This window comes from Mya arenaria, chromosome 15 (genome assembly GCF_026914265.1).
Source record: "Mya arenaria isolate MELC-2E11 chromosome 15, ASM2691426v1".
NCBI classification, from domain to species: Eukaryota; Metazoa; Mollusca; class Bivalvia; order Myida; family Myidae; genus Mya; species Mya arenaria.
The window spans coordinates 24,554,692-24,571,781 of record NC_069136.1 but is presented as its reverse complement, the minus strand read 5'-3'; the positions used below and the strand labels follow the sequence as shown (position 1 = coordinate 24,571,781).

The 17,090-nt window shown below is 36.7% G+C and overlaps 1 pseudogene; it reads left to right on the top strand.

Moving 5' to 3' along the window:
* Positions 1-3,015: 3,015 nt before the first annotated feature.
* On the top strand, positions 3,016-17,090 carry LOC128219223 (uncharacterized; annotated as a pseudogene).

Genomic DNA, 17,090 nt, shown 5'->3' with positions numbered 1-17,090 from the left:
CAAAGACTTGTTAGTCCTATGTGGTCTGAACCGTTTATACAGATTGGACCGCTGAGAAACTGGCATGGCCTGAAAACTTGAATTGGCTTAGGGACGGGACAAGGCGAAACTCGCAATTTCCTTATGGGCGCACTTGACTTCATTGAATTGACCTATTACTAGACCAGGGGCTGACTTTGCAAATACGGATTGTACAGTTGTTGAAGTTAATATTAAGATTCTCAGAGCATCTTTTCCCGCTGTTTTTGAGTTGATATATACGATATATCAACTAGTTACATTACAGTATACATACGTAAAAGACCATTGTTGGAGAGAAATTAAAATAAGATAGTGAGTAAAATAATAATAATATTAAAACCTTTAAATGATTCTTAAATTATCACATTACAGAAAAGTATTTTTCGAATGTATTCCGTAATGCTTATACGTGAAAAGGTTCCCGCGTGTTTGTCATAATAACTTGAAATATATTAAATATTAACAAGTTTGATTTTTGAAATCGTTTTCAGTACGAGATAGTTGAAGACACATTCCATTTTTTCTTTCTCTGCCAGCTTTACAGGGATTCAAGACCAATATGTTGGTGAAAAACTACAGAGACAAGCTCAGTAGCAAAAAGTTTAAATATAAACCCGGTTTAATGGCACTGGGCAAACGCAAAAGACATAGAACATAAAAACAAACAAAAAATCACAAACAAGAAACATGGAAGAACAGCACAAAACTCCACAAACAGCACAGTGCATACATACTATATATAAGCTAAGTATGTTTATCAAGGATTGATACCTTGATACAAGGATTGATTGTTTACCAAGCCTCCTTAAAAATACATAACCTCAGGCCTATTACACTCCCAACTCCTTCTGTTCGGCTCAAAACATCCATATGACTAAACGAGCTCGACAATTTCAAATTCCAAACATTCTAAACCAGACCAACATTTTTGTCTCTGTGGCAGACCTTCATTTCGTACCTCCGTATATTTTTTGTTATTTACTCAATTTTATTTCCGCGGGTAGGTACGCCACCTCTAACGTCAAATGCTGGATTCGGCCTTGCATGACCCCCACTCATAATCATTTTCACTATCCAACATTGTAACTACAATAGACATCGATACTTAGTTAACACCAACCATTTTACTTTTAAAGCACTTTGAAGGAATGACTGAATTAAGACATTGTATAAGCTTAAAACTTTCTTTTAAATTCTAACAAATATTTCGACCAACATCTTGCATTTGCCATCTAATTAAGGTTGGGTTATATTTGTACTGGTTTAATTATTCTTCGTGTGTGTATACCCTATCTTGTATACTTTATCTTAATGTTTACGTATTGTTTTAACTAATCGTTGGATCTGTTGGGAACACTGTGAGAGAGCCACAAACGTACTGCTAATCGTCATACTTTCCATCTACGATCTTCCGCAATGCGCTTTTTTATTCCCATCCAATGTAAAATTTCTGTTGTAACATACCGTCACATCCTGCAGTATGACGATGCCATTGGGATCAACAGATACAGACGCATGAGGAGGCCCATTAACACTAAAACAAATGAAAAGTAATTGTTTCATTTCTGTATGAATTTGATTCGTTCAACCCGTCTTCTGATCCGGAATTTCATTGAATCGAAAAACAATGGTTGTTCAAGGTGTAAGGCATAGATATTGGTTATTTTATTACTCTCGTGTTCCTTATACTTTTCCATTTTTTCATCAGAGCTTTATATGTTAGATTGAATAAAAGTAAGTAGTTTTCTCAAAACCGAGCACGTATGACAAAGCAGATATGAAGTTGACAAATAAGTAAGTCTAGATAACCGTAACTCAAATCATGCTGACTTTATATGTAGCCTTTAACATCTGTTTATTTCCATTCGCTTCTGTTAATATTCTTTGTGTAATCTTTGTCATTCTATAACTACTACAGTATATTTAAATACTGTTTTTAGGAAATGGTTATTTTGCTTGTTTTATAAACATTTACGTTTGGATTGACCCTCATAACAGTAAACTATTTGAACCCGCTCGATATATCGGCACCTGATCAACATCTCGATTGATCCAGGACACTCAAGGCTCAGGTATATTTAACGCAGATGACGTTACGAATATATTTATGACTTGTCAAAAAAACCATGATTAAAACAAAAGTCGGAAAACGTAACCAAACCGAGAGTGAGGGTCAGGCTTTAGTCTTAAACATATCGCGGTTATTTGTATTCCCGTCGAGGTATAGTCGCAAGTTTTCATTCTCATATCGTATGTAATTGTTCCTACTCGTACAATAAATAGAAAACAAAATAAATGGGACTATATTTTTGAATAATTGCCTATTGTTAGACTGCTAAAATCCTGACAATGAGAGCAATGTATTATGTGTTATACTGACAGATGCAAACATAAACGTAATAGCAATTATTGCTCTTAGGTAGTACGTCAGACAACTTGGGCATCTATCATAAATTATTTTAGTCGTTTTAATTAAATAACATATTGATGCGAAATCTTCAACTTATTATTGAAAATAAAGTTCCTATATTAGATAATCAAACACTTATCCGGCATTCAGGTATTCCTTCAGAACAACCAATCAACTCTTAGCAAGACACGGAAGTTCAGTTCATGAGAAAACAATATCTTGAAATAACCATAATTCTGCATTCGTGTTGTGTATGTATTAGAACCGGAGTGAAGAGTTTTATTGCTTAAGGGCTTTACGTGGTTGAGACATTTTATCTTTAACTTAAGTAAGAGGTACACTTTATAAGTTACGCATATCAGTTGGATTTGAGTGAGTTTTCAACATTGCGTTTGATTGAATTTAATCTATGTATCACTGAGTTCAATCCAGCTGTTAATAAATTGCAGTTCTAATTGCTAGCTATGTATTTATACAGCTGTTCTTCTGTCAATCGGGGTTGAGTTTTACTTCAAGTTTAAGAAATATAAAGTTCATTATTTTTTTAATCTTTCATGCTAAATAGGCATTTGCTGTGACCCAAAATGACCGACATAACCGCACTAAAGATTTTGAGTAGCCATATAGAAAGTTTCCAGAAGCTTCCTGACCCGCCAGATACCCTCAGTGATGACGCGTTTGATAACTACAAAGCAGGACTGGAACAGGTGAGTAAAAAAGTCTTCGTCGAACTAACATGCACGCGCATTTATTTCGCACCTTCGTAATTACATAGAACTATGAAGACATTGTTATGAAGATGTTGCGGTGAATGCTTTTTTGCTGGCATGATATTCAGTTATAAGAATGAGGCGCTGTCGAGGATATGGGAGAATGGATCCCCTCCGCTCTATCTTAACAATAATGTGATAAATATTCATTGTGCGAGTTATAATTACATTGAACATTTAGGTATATTTAGCATATATATATTTATGTTCTTTTAGAAAGAATTTTCCATAAAAGATTGGAGAAAAACGTACAAAACTTATAACAGTTCTTTACTAAAATATAAAGATAAATACTCATTTTAACCGAAGAATAAAACAATGAGGAAGAGATAGAAATAATACAAATATAATTAATAGTCTAGCTGATATGTGTATAACTAGCTAGCGTGTTTTCGTACACATTATTGAGTGTGTATATATAAGTATATACACTGTTGTCATTTTCTGATCCCGTATGTGTTGAGTGCTTCATTATACACATTTATGTTTACTAATGATTCGAAACCATATGTGTTTATATGACGATATTTACCAGCGGAGTAAGTTTGTTTATATAAACGCAAATACTGACGGGGATAAATGTGCTCAAACTTTTGAGGTGCGTAAATTTGCCCCCGTGTGTGATATATGTCGTATACACGCAACAAAATATTTCCCCCGGTTCGATTTTGCTGGTTTTTACAGTAAATTACTCGCATATAAAACACCGAAGGAAGCAACTTGTTATAAATACATACACTTTTATCATATTAAATATGTTTTGAACTTTCTCGTCAGATGTATCTGCAATGGATTAAAATGCAATAAAACATGTTTATGCCGGATTTAAGTACTTTGTTTTCAAGTTTTGCAATTAAGTCTTTCTTTGTGATTCATAAACATGTTTTTTTGCTATCAAATGGAGTGCTTAAACGTTCAAACACATTTTATCAAAAGCTGTCAATTATCAATTTTAAACTTGATAGCGGGCTTATCTATGAAAAACAAAACACAACTGAACACATATTGGGTAATATCTATTCAAACGAAATTATGACCTAAAAGTTGTTTAATTTAAGATTTTTCATTCCATAGATAGATTTACCCCGGATGATAACGACATTTATGGATTTGTCATACAGTATATTAGGAATACCATCCCCTAAAATTGTATTTGATTAATTATTGAAATAAGTTCCAGGGCTTTCAAGGGCCATCATTGGTTGCTACACATTAAATATAAGTAGATTTTCTTACTTTAATTTCTAAGTTTTTAGTCCCCATATGCATTGAATGGTATGTTGTCATTTACAAATACTGCTTGTTTTGTGTTATATAACCCGTATTGAAGACAAATTTATTCCTGTGATTTTTAGGACGCGTTTCAATGGGAATTGAAAAAATAAATAATAAAAAGCCAATTGTTTGTGTTAGAAAATACAAAATTGTGAATTGTGTTAGAAAACTTAAATGTTTTGTTGATCAGATTTCTTTAATTGTTTTGAAAATTATAAAACACAATAAGAATTAAGGATGTTTAGAGTTCAAGTTATATACTGAATGGAGAGCGTTAACTTAACCTAATGCGATTTGAAACATTGTTGAACTCTTCTTTGATAATTGTTTAAGGGCTTCAAAGGAAACCAAAAAGCTAATCGCGAAACAAAACGAATCAGTACCTTTTGAGTTACCTTTTGCGAGGAATTCCGAAAAAAATGATAGAATAAGTAGTTATGTATTCAAAACAATCTCTTCTTAAGCTTTGTAATTACGGTGAATGGTTACTAAAAAAAGACGTCAACATCGCATAACCCCGGGAGCAAGTCAGGTTTTGCATTTATATGGCATGAATAGCACACGGATGCAAATATACCCCACTTCAAGATATACGGCAAATTTACACCAGTTGGTATTTATATACACATACTTTCCCCCAGCATTAATCTCGGTATATAAACAGCGTAATAGTATTGAGAATAGAGTATCTTTAATCGAATGTCAATGTTAAAGCTACTGTATTATGTATTGTATGTGCAATTATTATTGTGTTGTAGCCTGAATAAACATCCATCAATCGGCATAATCATTTTCATCAAGAATATTTGGCTGCACTTGTGATATGACATGTGTCAACCGAAGTGAAACATGCTATTTTACGAGTTGTTTTAAACATATAATCTGATTTAAAACCTGCACACTATGATTCTTAAATACCAACAGAGGATACTAACGATGCAGTCTACGTTTTAATCGCATAATTAAATATAAGTTACCTGTCAAAAAGTATTCTCACTGTAACCAGTGTTTTAATATATTGCAATATATTCTTCTGATCTTTGCCACTGATATTATATCCATATGTATTCCAATACTGATAGTCTTGATCGAAGCTGTTTGATGCATCTGGTATAAAACTGATCAATCTTTTGTTCTTCGAAAACATATAATCATAAACTCAAACAAAAATCTAGTTTCCCAGTATCAAGACAGTATGACCTTAACATAAGATTTCGATGGTACACGGACAAGAACACCTGCTCATCAGGATTTGTCACTATCAGACGCATTCCTCTATAACAGTTATACTATCGTTAGCGTTGTAGAAACGTTCAAGACCGCTGACTTTAACAATAAGTTCTCGGGCCTTGAGAAATACGTTTTACATAATATACATTTTAAAATGTTTTTAGTTCTGTGCACATGAAGTATTCCGGTAAATTGTTAATGCTGGTTTATCATAGTCAAATACATCAAGTCATCCAAATATATCCTTTACGCGACGACACATACATCAAGAAGGGTAGAACTGTTTTGAACTATTCTTGACTGTCGTTGAACAGGCACGTTTTTTGTAGGGGAGTCCTTGTACTATCATAACTAGTTGGAAGTTTAAACATGTCTACGAACGAAATTCGTGTGTACACGTTAGTGCCATCGTTGTACTTAAACCATCGCGATATCAAATTGGCCGGAATGCGAAGTATTCGTTTTTTTTTATTGCATATTAGGTGCGTTAAGAACATTCGTTCTTGTGAACATCTGATTGTCTTTTTGCATGGTGTATGCGCGACGAATGCGCATTGCATCATACCTCATGTTTGCTATGAAGATGTTCGTCGAATTCCCATCGAAATATTTATTTGAGGAGATGTTAGGGCCATACTTTTCCGATTGATCGGCATCATCTTTTCACAGATTTAATGGGTTTATAAGTGCCGTTTTCATGACCAAACTGAATGACATTAAGAAGTATTTGTCTTGTTAAATTGAAATAAGAAAGTATTGCTGTTTTTGCTCGTCCTCATTAGTTGTCTCGAATAAATGTTTTATGGAATGATTCGTTTGCAACTATAGGGACAAGCTCAAGAGCCAAATAATTATTAATAGTCCTGATAAAGAGCTTCGGGTAAGGGCGTAACAAATACAGAATGTGTGATTCACCGTTTACACAAGTTAGACAGACTTCGAACTATTCATCAATAAATATTTTAGGATCGACACCTTGAAGCGGTAAGCGAAATAGTTTACTAACGTTTACTACTAACCTGTGTATGCCTTCACATACTCTCACTTGTCACAGCATTTGTCAATAATTTTCAAAAATGAAATGTAATCTGACTATCAACTCGACAGTAAAGAAAAAAAGTCAGGCACACCATATAATTAACTTGAGGTACTCAACAATTAGATACAGATATCACCACCGACGAACGAATCAGGCTAAATCAAGGATCATGTTACAAGCAAATTCAGAAAAACATCATACTACTGTTGTTGTTATTATATATGTGTCGAATTCAAACACATTGAGAAATAATGAACTATTTATATTAATATATTATAATGACGCTAAAAACATTACATTTACTTAAAGTCGCTTGACAAAGCTGTTAAATCTGTCCAAGATGTCAGCGCATACGCAGAAAACATCACCAAAAAGCTCGATGAACTGAAGAAATGTCTACCAGAACAAGTTAAACGAATACAAGATGCAATCAAAGCCTTGATTGGGAGACTCGTCGGTAAGTTAAAAAAATGTTTTTCATGGAAGGCGAATTAATTGCCGGAACATCTAATAGGGTGTAATCAGGCTTAATTGATTATCTTAGGTTATTTGTCAATATTTTAAAAATGAGTTCTTATCCAATCTTATGTATTATTCATTGATAATCATATTCCTTCTTTAATTTACCTCATTGGATGATAGACAACTGGCGCCATCATAATTGTTAGAGTTGTAAAAAAATCGTTTCGTCAATGATTGTAATGTTACTGAAAGACTATTGTAGAACATAAGTAACTGTTAATATTACTTAAGACTAACTACTTAATGATATCCGTCACGTTCTTTACACTTTGTATATTATTTTGTTTCTTACATAAAAGGAGAATATACTTTATATACAAATAATAATCTCCAAACATGTATTCTCTGATTAACTTTTTCAGTTGCGCAACCCGGAGGTACACTATCTAACAAACATTTGAAGATTAAAGGTACACGGCGTAGCGAGAATTTGAAATTAATTGGTGCACTGTCTAACGAGAGTTTGGAGGTTGAAGGTGCACTGCCTAACGAGAATTTGGAGGTTAAAGGTGCAATGCCTAACGAAAATTTGAAGGTTATGCAGAGAATACATGAGTTGGAGATGATGGCGAACGAGCTTACGAACCAACGTCTAATTGAGCTCATGTCTATGACAACGTCTGTCTGTGCACGACTGAAAGACAGTGCAGCTCTAACCATGGGTGATATCGATAACTTGAAAGGTATGAACACAATTATCAGATATGGATGCAACATAAATGAAAACATTATATCCGAACTGAAATTCACTCATACAGTTATTTAATCCAATTCTTGTGAGAAGTCTGATAACTGATAAGGAAGTTAATAAGGTATTGACAGGTAGCGTTTAAATTTTTAGTTGATCAGTGTCCCTTACAAACATAATCGTGCTTGACCTGCAAACCACTAACGGATCCACTGATTAGGGCTCGTCTGGCTACCCACACACCTCTAAAATTGTTCCCGAGCGTAGAATTTATTAGAATCCAAGTTTATCTATTCCGGTAACAGAGTGGCACACCAGCCAAGTAAACCCTACCCCTTAAGTAAAATCCGCGACAAGACTATCATGCTCGAAACGTGGACACCCATAAAAACGTACAGATACGTGGCCTGTTACTACCTTGAAAAGCCCGTCTTTTTGTCATTAACATTAGGTTTTGTCTGGATATCTGATTCCAGGTTGTCTAGAAAGTTGGGTAAAAACAAAACAAGAAAGTTTTGATGAAGAAAAACGTCGCAAAGAAGAAGAAAAGAGGCGACGCCGCGAAGAAGACGAGAAGCGAAAACAGGAAGAAGAAGAAAGGAAAAGACAAGAGGAAGAAGAGAGAAAACGGGTATGAAATACATGTATTTGCTATTCGTCACATCATAACACAAATGTGTGGTATGAATTATTGTTTTGGCTAAAGTTATGATTTTTATGTAATGGCTAATGAGCTTTTAAATCAAGCTTATAAATAGTGTCATTAGAATTTAAAAATTATATATACACCACTAGCAGAAATGATATTTCTTTATTCCTTAAAGGGTGGCATGTTTCATACATGTTTACATATTGATCAAAGAAAAATAACTTTCGACGTCTTGCCATTGTTAAACTCCATGTTTACATTTCATGCAAGGTAGATTGATATACGACCCTTTAAAACGTAAAAACAAGTTTTATTCCTTATATAGCGCGAAGAAGAAGAGCGGAGAAGACGGGAAGAGGAAGAAAGGCAAAGGAAAGAAGAGGAAGAGCGACAGAGACGAGAAGAAGAAAAGAGAAAAAAGGAAGAAGAGGAAAGGAAAAGACAAGAGGAAGAAGAGAGAAAACGGGTTTGAAATAATTGCTGTTTGTTATACATTATAACACTAATGTGTGGTACATATTATTGTTTTGGCTGTAGTATTGACCTGGATGTTATAGCTCATGATCTTTCCGATTAAGCTCACGAATAGAGCCAGTTGAATGTAAATATCATATTTACACCACAAGCGGAAAAAGGTATTTCCTTATTCATCTATTGGATGCATTTTTTTTATTCTTATTCAAATATTTGGTTTAGAAATATTTTTCCTTCTTACGACTAACTATTGTTACACTCTTTGTTCCCATTACATGCAACGTAATTGTTATCTGACTCTTTAAAACCAAGTTTTATTCCGTATATAGCGCGAAGAAGACGAGCGGAAAAGACGGGAAGAGGAAGAAAGGCAAAGAAAAGAAGAGGAAGAGCGACAGCGACGAGAAGAAGAAGAGAGAATAAAGGTTGATAGTTTCTTTCATTGTCAGTTCAGTGCCAGATTCACTCATAATTTTATCAAAGATCGAAAAGGCCCAAGCTAATGTTAAGTAACCGCATAACTAAAATGATATTAAACAAAACTAATACTTCTAGAGAGAGGAAGAACAGCGTCTAAAATGAGAAGCTGAAGAACGGGAGAGAGAAAAGCAGAAGAAGCTAGATGAGGAGAAATTACAGCGGGAAATGGAACGACAAATGCAAGAAGCTGAGGCGAGAGAGATGGAACGGCGTAGAAAGGAGGAAGAGGCACGGGCCAAGAGAAAGGACCCCAACAATTGGGAGCCAATTGTGTAAGTTTGTAATACTGATATAGAAAAAGCGACTCTAAAAAGATGAAGAGAAAAAACGTACAAAATGCTAAAAATAAGGTATATCAGCTTATTTAAAATGAAAATGTTCTATACATTATGTCAGTAAAACGGATGAGAAGAGGAAAAAGAAGAACATATTCGCGTAAGTGGCAGACCATTGTGTAAGTGTTCAAGGTGAGAAAATTATCATTTTTGAAGAGTTATATGCTTAGCATATTGTAATGTAACGTTATGCATAATGCAATTATTTCTTAGTTACGACCGCCCTTGTGACGAAGTTGGGGGAAAGAAGGCGTTTCATGCCGGCGTATGTTGTATGGTAGCAGCGCCTCCGGGAGATATCGCGAGAGAAGATGTGGAATGTTACGCTAGTGACGAGCTTGATGACGTCATTGAGATTCTTGACGACGGAGAAAAACCAGCTAGCTCGATTATCAATATTGAGTCAAAGAAAGGACTTGTAAAATCAGAGGTTTGTTTACAAGTTTAAAAGTTTATTGGTACGCTTAACACATGCATACATATGATATAAGGCTATACAAAAGTATACTAAATAACCAGGCTGTGGATATCATAGGGAAGAAATAATGTGGAAAAGTGATTACACATTTATCAAAAGGGAAATACATGCTTATACGATTTTCTAACAGTTTTATGTGTTTAGTCTGCAAAGTGGGTTTTTAAAATGATTCATTAAAATAGCTAAAATTTGCCTAATTGACGAAGAGTTTGTTCGTTGTTTTCATTCATAAGAGACATAACATTTCGTTCAAATACAATTCAAGCTGGTATCAACCGAATCCCACACAAACAATACCTCTTGCAGCTGTTGCCTAATAGTTTAAGACACTACTGCAGCTTGGTTAGAACACACTCGCCATTTATTTAAGTAGTTAGAGACAATTAAAGTAAGCGATATGTTTTTTGAATTCGTCTTTACTCAACAGTGTCCTCCACGAGTATACATCCCGCACTGCCCATTCAACAGTTCGTGTGACGAGTTGATCCTGAAAGTTTCTGTAAGCGGTAACGACTGGGAAACAGCCGGGGTCGTTAGCCCAACTCAGACAATGTCGGAAAATAAGGTTGCATTTATACTGCAGTTCCCCAGGTGTTATGAAAACATACCAAGTATCATAAATACTGGCAGTGTTTTTTTTAATATACAAACTAGTGTTTTCTGAACAAACATTTGACAATACGAGCTTTAAAGTAACTATAAGGTGTTATGGACTTAAGACCGTCAGTTTAGTATGTCAGCTTAAATGTACATGTAAATGCATTAAGGGTTCATTGTTTTAAGAACATGCACATATTAATTTATTCCTCTTCAGAAAAATATTCCAGTCAGCAACCTCGTCGGCATTGAGTTAAGCGAGTTTGAGGATATAAAGATCATGGTAATTGCAAGACCACGTGGTCAGACTGTGATTGTCGACAAATCTGGACTGAATTTCAATTCCATTACCGACAAGAATGTCAAACTATTCCTGCCCAGAGACGCATTTCCATCAAGGACTGAAGTTCGGCTAGTTGTTAGTATATTATGATATTATGCTAGTTATGCAACTACTCTGAAACACCGACACAATGACTTTTTGCACAATGTGTTCATAAAATGGCGTATTTCAAACGCGTTCTTATAAACTGTTTTGTTATGTATAGTTCATATACTTGATCTTATTCAGGTTAACCCTATTTCGTCCGAAACAATTGTCCAGAATGCGAAAGACGACAATCTGTGGGAAAATGTCATGTCGACTAGTTCTATGATATCACTCTACTGTCAACGGGCGCCTAGAAAAGACATTGAGGTTGACATAGCACATCAGACCCCAGCTACAGGTATAGCCATCTTTGTTTTGATAGGAGTTCACAGTATACTGTGAAATCAATAATGTTCGTGGTCATGAAATTTCGTGGTTTGCCGAAAAAGACAACAATATCGTGGGTACTTGAATTCGTGGATTTTCAATTTTTTTTAAAAAAATCGAAAATGCGATCGTCCTAGATCGTCTGCATAATATCCACGCGCTGGCCCGTGATTACTGTCTTTTCTGTTTTTTTACTGTCAAATTACGTCACTCTGTTTATGACACTCGCTAATGTGGTACGACATGCCAATTAGTGCATACCCATGTCAATTATCGATTTAATTGGGAATTAAGGTCATAAAAGAAGATGTACCCTAATCATAAATATAGATAGGGGAAGCCATTTAATGCCAATTAAGAATTTTGCAAACTCTGAAAACACCGAAAAGGTGCGTATATTTTAGTAAACAATCCCATAAGATAGCTGTTGTTAACAAGTTCAATCACTTTCTTAAAAGTTTTACACGTGAAATATTAACTGTCTTTAAGTTTAATTTAATAGTCTTGAAAACATCATACTGCCTTACGTTTAATGCCATGGCACTTAGAGCATGGTTAAAAACGGTTACAGTTGAGACTCGGGCTCCATCGTTAGCTGGGTTGCCGAACCCAGCAGAGGCAACCACAGAGCAAGAGGCTGTTACAACGCAGGTAGCAAATGTCGCCGTCGAGATGGTCCAGGGCAAACGGAAACGGGAGTACAGCAGCTACGACGAAGAGACCCGCGCCAAGATCGCCCGTTACGCCGTAGACAATGGGGTGGCCAAGGCAGCGTGGCGCTTCACTTCCGAACTTAACCGGAAGGTCAGCGAGACAACCGTTCGCAGCATGCGTGACCGTAATGTCAAGCTGAAGAAGACCCTGGGAGAAGAACCGACCGTCCTTTCGCACTCACCACGGGGCGCCCCCCCCCCCCGTTGGGACAGTATGACGAGACGGTCCAGAGCTACATCCGCCGCGTGCGCGTTAGCGGCGTCGTCGTCAACATCCGGACGGTCAGGGCAGCAGCCGAGGGCATCATGAAAAAGTACGCGCGTCACAAACTTCGACAGTTTGGCGGGCACGTGGCTGTCGAGAAGTCCCTGGTTAGGTCAATCCTGACGCTCCCGGCAGATTTCGAGAACATCAAGGACAAATTCGTTTCCAAGGTTCAGAGCATTATCCAGGAGCACCATATTCCTGGCTCATTGGTGCTCAATTTCGACCAGACAGGATGCCACATGGTTCCGGGAGGCGAGTAGACAATGTAGGAAAGGGGGTCGTGCCAGGTCACTATCGCCGGACTGGATGACAAGCGGCAGATGACGGCCCTTCTTACAGTTACGAAGAGCGGGAGGATGCTCCCGCCGCAGCTGATCTAGGCTGCAAAGACTGACCACTGTCTCCCGAAGGATGTGGTCTTCCCGGAGGATTGGGATCTTACCTGCACAAAGTCGTATTGGAGCAATGAGGGTTCAATGGTGCGTTTCGCTGAAAAGATCCTGCTTCCATACATCAACGATGTGCGCGAGTCACTGCCACTCGCACAGTGTAACCAACAGGCGTTGGTTATTTTTGATTTCTTCAGGGCTCACCAGAGCCCTGAGTTCCACCGTCTCTTACGCGACAATGGCATCTGTTATACGTACGTTCCGGCTGCATTTACAGACCGCCTTTAACTGCTAGACCTGACAGTGAACTTTGAATACAAAGAGAACATCAAAAGCTGCTTCCATGAGTGGTATTCAGCACAGGTCGTATCCCTCCTTGACGATGACGCCAACGACATGACGGCTGTCACCCAGGTCAACATGAAGACTTTAAACATGAAGCCACTTCATGCCGAATGGATCATAGCCACCCATTCAAAGATGGAGGATCGCCGTTAACTAATCCAGGCTGGATTCAGTAAGGCCGGACTTTTGTAGGATTACTAACACGCATGGTGCATTATGTGCTGATTTATTGTGCTTTTGTTTAATGTACTAGTATTTATATTGTATGACTTGTTGTTACTGTGTATAAAGTTTAGTTCACTGTAAATATCACACCATTTCAATACTAATATTTATTCACACGTTTTTGTTTAATAAATATATTGAACGTATTGTGTTGTACGTTGTCACGTTCGATGCTAAGTAACCTTCAATGTACTAGTAATCGATTAATTATTTCATTTAATAAAAAAAATCGAGTATGGACACTCATCACGAACATCTTGTAAACTTGGTGATTTTCATTAACAGCACACGTTTAAACACCTGCTTATAACTGTTATTTGGTGCATAAAACACATTAAATTGATTTGGTTCATTATTTGTTAAAGGCAGTTATAATATATTAACAGAATAATGATCGTAAGTTAAACAGTGACAGGTATTAACACTGTATACTGCGATCTCTGTAGAGAATATACTAGAGTATGTACGTAACAAGGCAATTGAAAAAGTCAATAAAGGGTCTATATTTCGTGGGATCTTGAATTCGTGGATCACACAACCCACGAAAACCACGAACATTAATGCCTAACGAACATGATAATGATTTCACAGTATGCGAAATGGTCACAGATGATTCAGTATGGCGATAGTGTGACCACTTTTAAACGCGATTAGAAATAAATCTATTATTAGTTAATGAAATGATTGGGATTTGATTGTTCGCGACGCAAGTTCTAGCAAAATTGCCTTGTTGAAAGCAAGGTAGTCAAATTTGGCTTTGTTGATTTGTATTGCTGTCTGTCCCTCGTTAAGCCAATTTTAGGCTTTGAATATTTTACTTCTAAACAGTGTTACAGTTTTACAATCTGACGTCTTGGCTTAATTAACTGTAATTATGAAAAGGTACTTGAACGGCATTTAATAATCTTAGGAGGGCGTAGTACACGTGGAAAAAAATACCATATGTTAACAACAGGAGATAAAGTATGGAAATATGCGGACATAGAGTACAAGGGGACCAAGGAGGTGGTATCCGTTACTCTGCCTGCCTTCAAGGACAGATTCTGGTATGTTCTTGTTTGATTTGTTCTTATACAATTATACATTAGACCAACAGTTATTTTAATCAATACCATTTTCAAAACACACCGTGCCACCGTTTACAAGTATGCCACAGAGGCCATTGCAGTGATGCGATTGCAGTTTATATTAAATTAACTTTGGAATTTTACATTTTTTTCAGTTTATTTGAACTTGAAATGCCGACAAACATCCCTAAGGAAACTGCGCTGAGGGTAGCTCAGTCCTGCCATGAACAAATGTTTAAGACCCCTGTGAAAATGATTGTACGGCAGCATGACTTTGATCCCCAGAAAGCGTTAGTTATGGTCGCAGGCAGTAAACATGTGATGAGTTTCATTGATCAAATGAGGAATGATGGGTACAGTTGTGGTACGTATTTCATGCTCTCAGTATTAACTGCTATATACTGAAGATCGTTGTATCGCCTATCCTGTGCCGGTTTTGTTGTGCTCTTGTTTTTTTCAACAAATCTGTTAAATTCTTGCAAGGTTTGTAAATATGTGCCTTGAAATAAAACATGTCAACTTCCCTTTCTTCGTCTGTCATGACGTAATAGTATTAAACACACACATTGAGACGGAAACTGGCGAAAAGTGAAATTTATTCATTTTAGTGTGGATGACATTTATCTGCGTTAATAAATGAACGTACCGAACAAATAAAAATACAATTTACTTAATAGGTCCTGATGTAACCAAGCAGTTCGGGCTAAGAGACGGACAAAGGTTGATACTGACCTGCGCTGGAAACATTGCTACATCGTCAGGAAAGAAAGGGATGGTCTGTATGTCTAACCATTTGCTTTGCTAAAAAAAAATCAGGACGTGTGATTTGGGGTAAAGATTCAATGCTGCTGCTTCTTGTTTTGGCTGTTCAAATGGCCTAGCTTAAACTTTTTTTTTAACCCAGGTTAAGAAGACATACTTCACCTATATGAACGAGATAAAAGAACCTCTGCAGCTACACGTGGTTGATATGTACAAGCAAAGGGAACTCCATGAATATCGAGGGATCGTTCGTCTGACAGTCGATGATGGGACAGAGTTCCCAGACGAACAATTTGATTTGACTGTCACACTTCCAAAGGTATATTTAGCATACTTTACTTCATATATACTGCATATACTGTTTATGGAGGAAGTAACATCCTATTGAGCCAACAACAGTTGTACTGCGTTTACTTATGCTTAAGATTAAAGCAATGATTACTTACTGGTACAGCTGCCGTCGATTTCTGCATTTTAGATTGAGAGACAAAAGACGATATTTCAAGGGACACGCGTTCGATTTCCGTACTATCGTAAGTCGTACCTCATGTGTAATTTTATCAAATACAATGCTGCCATGTATATTGCATGTATATCGCAAAAGATTTAGATGTTGAAATAAATATTTAAATTGAATTTCAGTCACCGCCCTGGCTGGTTTTCTGAGCCGACAAGTTTGTGGAAACGATGAACACTCTTGGAAGGATGTACTGCTTAGCATAGTTGGGAACAAACGTGAGTTGGAGTCCTTAATCAGGGTTGCAAAGAGAAAAGTTGAAGACGACAACGATGCACCTTCTGTGTGCAGAGTTACTCTGTGTGATTGGATGAAGGCAACTACGAAAAAAGACGATAAGGTTAACATTTTTTGAAAGCAAGTCGTTGAATGTAGTAAACTCAGTAAAGACAGAGTGTTGTAAGCATGTTTTCTTGAGAGAAATATCTTTTTTTCGTTAAATGATTGCCTGTTCCTCTGTTAACCTTGTTCCTCTGCATATATGCATGTTATACACGTTTCGTTTTCCAGGTACATCGAATTTTAGATATGCTTAACCACGAAGGCCTGCATGAGATACATGATAAATACAAAGCATTTGTACAGTTCCAGAAAGGTACGACTCGGGATATGCTCGTGTTTGTTAACTATGAATATTTTTAGTGTGTGTCAATTTTGCCAGTTATCCTCTAATCGTTCTTCAGCTCACCGTAACTAAATTGATATAAAATCTTATTCTTATTTAGAATTTGGATAATTTACGTTGAGTGTTCTTTATGTGTGTGCATTTTTTCCTTAACAGCAATTATTTCGTTCACAAATTTAAAAAGTAAAAATTCAAAGAATGTACATGTATTTACCATTTTACAGAGGTAATGACGGATACCGCCCTTTCGGAAGTATCGTCAGCAACTAGCAAATCTGCTAATGTGTTGGCGGTAGACCTGAATTTGAACAAAGAAGCTGTTGACAGATGCATGAAGGAAGATGGACAGCGCAGTTTAGTCCTTCACCTCTTGTACGAGTGGAGAGAATCGGATGAAGCCATCAAGTATGGCGATCGAGCCTTGGATAGGCTACGGGCATTGTGTGGTGTATGA